The following is a 3,434-nucleotide window of genomic DNA, read 5'->3' on the forward strand; positions in this document are numbered from 1 at the left end:
ACTTTACACCAATCAGAATAGGTAAGTTCAAAAACTAACGAGACAGCACATGGTAAAGATGATGTGGAGAAAGAGAAATACTCCTCCATTGGTGGGAGAATTGCACACTGGTACAATCATTCTGGAAAGTAATCTGGTGGTTCCTCAGAAAATTGGAAATAGACCTACCTAAAGATCCATCTATACCACTCTTGGGCATATACCCAAAAGATGCTGTACCATACCACAGGGACATCCACTCCAAGAAATTTATTTTCTTAATGAAAACCATTGAAATTGGAGTGACATCAATTTATGACATACGTCAGATCGTCTCTGACATTTAAGGTTATTCAACATTGCTTCACATATGTTTATATATTCATATTTCTCCTTCAGGAAGCCATCTGTGATTTTTTATGTTACTTTTCTCATTTTAACTAATGTTTTAGTTTATTATAGCATACAATTTAGTATATGTTACACTCTGAAAAATTTAAATATGGACAACAGACCACAATTCTGACGACTTGGGTATATTTGAAATTTGCACAGCAAAAATGTTGCCAGAATAACTTTTTGAGTACACCCATGTTGTTCTTTTAAAATAGTCACCTTGTCTGCCTGGATAATTTTGTTCATTCTGAAGAAGTCTTAACTGAAAACTAAGAGGTAATAATTGTATCTTTCTGCACAGAAACTTGAGATTTTTTTTTAATATGGGCATATGCATAATGGATGAGTATAAATGAATGTTGTCTACTTCTAGGAATGGAGCATCACTGGAAGTCAGCCCTGGTAAACATTTTCAGAAGTGATTTCTCAGCAGCCCTAAGCTTCATTATGCTACAAACTTTTCTAACAGAGTTAATTAGTGTCAGTCTGCATTTACCTAAATTTCCTTTTGCATTACTTACTTCTTTTAAGGATGTTGATTATAAATTTGTTGTAGCATCAATTTTTTTATTTCAAATATCCCTGTATCATAGTTGAGTGCACAACATCACATACCCTCATTTCTTTGACCAGTTATAAGAATATATATTATACCAGATCCATGGGAGGAAAAAACTTCTCGCAAGAAAGTTGACAGCAGCAAAAAACTAAGTGTTTAAATATAAGTAAACAGAAGGCAGTTTGACAGTATGTGACAAATTTACAAGAGGAGTATCTCCATCCACAGGGCCAGCCTACAGTCTCCCAAGGCATCAGATTTTTTTGCAACAAGGGTTACAATCTTAAATCTGTAATCCTTCAGGAAAGGGCTCAAATACAACCAGAAACTCATAATTTGTTCCCATAACCACCATACCACTATTGACCCAGTGGTCTTTTCTTCATGGAAATTTGATATTTTAAGAGTGTGGTGCTTTTTCAGGTAGATAAAATAATGCAATTCATTAGGTTGCAGTCATTGGTTGTCATTGTCATTGTTGTTGTTTTTTTTGTTGTTGTTGTTGTTAATTTCTGTATTTGTGCTGTTGGTGTAATGATTGTTTATTCCTAGTTTCAGAGCTCCCAAAATGCTGCAGGCTGCTGCCATTGCTCTGGGTTAGTCACCATAACTATATGTAAGACATTGTTGCTTGGAAGGTCATACACTCTGGATAAAAGACACAGGTCTATCAAGGCAGACCTGACTTGAAAGCTTCTTCCTTCATGACGGTTGTTCATATCTCCAAAAGAACTAATACAGGCTACAGATGGTGAAATGTCAACGAAGTTATGATGCTTGAATCTACAGGGAACAACCAAGGACTAAGACTCTTAGTTCAAATATAGACTAAATGAATTTATTCTTACTGCTAGTAGAAGTACAGACTGAGAACCAAAAAGCATGTCCCTCCTATGGTAGATAGAGAAAAGGTTTATTAATGTAGTTATCAAAGGAGTTCATTGTAATTATGTATGGATTTCACAGGTGGGCAAGAAAATTATTTTAATTTCCTCTGTTGTTTCTCATTTCCATCGTATAGAAAACAATCTCATCCCAGCCCCACAGCCAAAGGTGAATTTATAAAAGGAAAGAAAAAAGTGGTTAAATATCTAACATTAAAACCACCATTATCCTATTCCAACCTTTCTTACAGAAATTGATTACTGTAGTTGATACACATTTTTTGTTCTTTTATAATTTATAATTCCTGGATATTAACCCACCTATTTTTACAGATTTTCTCCTGTTCCATAAAAGTAAACTGTGTTGTAATAATGCTGTTGAGAAAAACAGGTGATTTCTGAATTCCTAATGATAGTTATATATGAATTTCCTGTTTGAGAAAAGGAACTCCAAACACATGTAGCTAAGGAACAAACATACATTTCTATTATACTATGTGTTAGAATCGATGTGAATTCTAAAGAAGTTAGAGGCATTGAAGAAAACGTCTTCATATTTATTAAGCAAATAGTCAAAAAGCGATGTACAGATTCAATGCAATCACCATCAAAATTCCAAGCTAAATCTTCATAGAGTTAGATAGAACAATTTGCAAATTCATCTGGAATAACAAAAAACCCAGGATAGCTAAAGCTATCCTCAACAATAAAAGGACTTCAGGGGGAATCGCTATCCCTGAACTCAAGCAGTATTACAGAGCAATAGTGATAAAAACTGTATGGTATTGGTACAGAGACAGGCAGACAGATCAGTGGAATAGAATTGAAGACCTAGAAATAAACCCACACACTTGTGGTCACTTGATTTTTGAAAAAGGATCCAAAACCATTGGATGGAAAAAAGATAGCATTTTCAGCAAATGGTGCTGGTTCAACTGGAGGTCAGCATGTAGAAGAATGCAGATCTATCCATTCTTATCACCCTGTACAAAGCTTAAGTTCAAGTGGATCAAAGACCTCCACATCAAACCAGATACACTCAAACTAATAGAAGAAAAAGTGGAGAAGAACCTCGAACACATGGGCACTGGAAAAAAATTCCTGAACAAAACACCAATGGCTTATGCTCTAAGACCAAGAATCAACAAATGAGATCTCATAAAACTACAGAGCTTCTGTTAGGAAAAGGATACTGTTGTTAGGACTAAATGATAATCAATACATTTGGAAAAGATCTTTACAAATCCTACAACCGAGAGGGCTTATATCTAAAATATAAGAAGAACTCACGAAGTTAGACTGCAGGGAGACAAAAAAACCTTATTTAAAAATAGGGTTCAGAGCTAAACAAATAATTACATCTGAGGAATTCTGAATGGCTGGGAAGCGCCTAAACAAATGTTCAACATCTTTAGTCATGAGGGAAATGCAAATCAAAACAACCCTGAGATTCCACCTCACACTAGTCAGAATGGCTAAGATCAAAAACTCTGGTGAGGAGTTTTTGCTGGTGAGGATGTGGAGAAAGAGGAACATTCTTCCATTGTTGGTGGTTTTGCAAACTGGTACAACCATTCTGGAAATCAGTCTAGAGGTTCCTCAGAAAATTGGACATT

Source organism: Rattus rattus, chromosome 7 (assembly GCF_011064425.1).
Source record: "Rattus rattus isolate New Zealand chromosome 7, Rrattus_CSIRO_v1, whole genome shotgun sequence".
Classification (NCBI taxonomy): domain Eukaryota; kingdom Metazoa; phylum Chordata; class Mammalia; order Rodentia; family Muridae; genus Rattus; species Rattus rattus.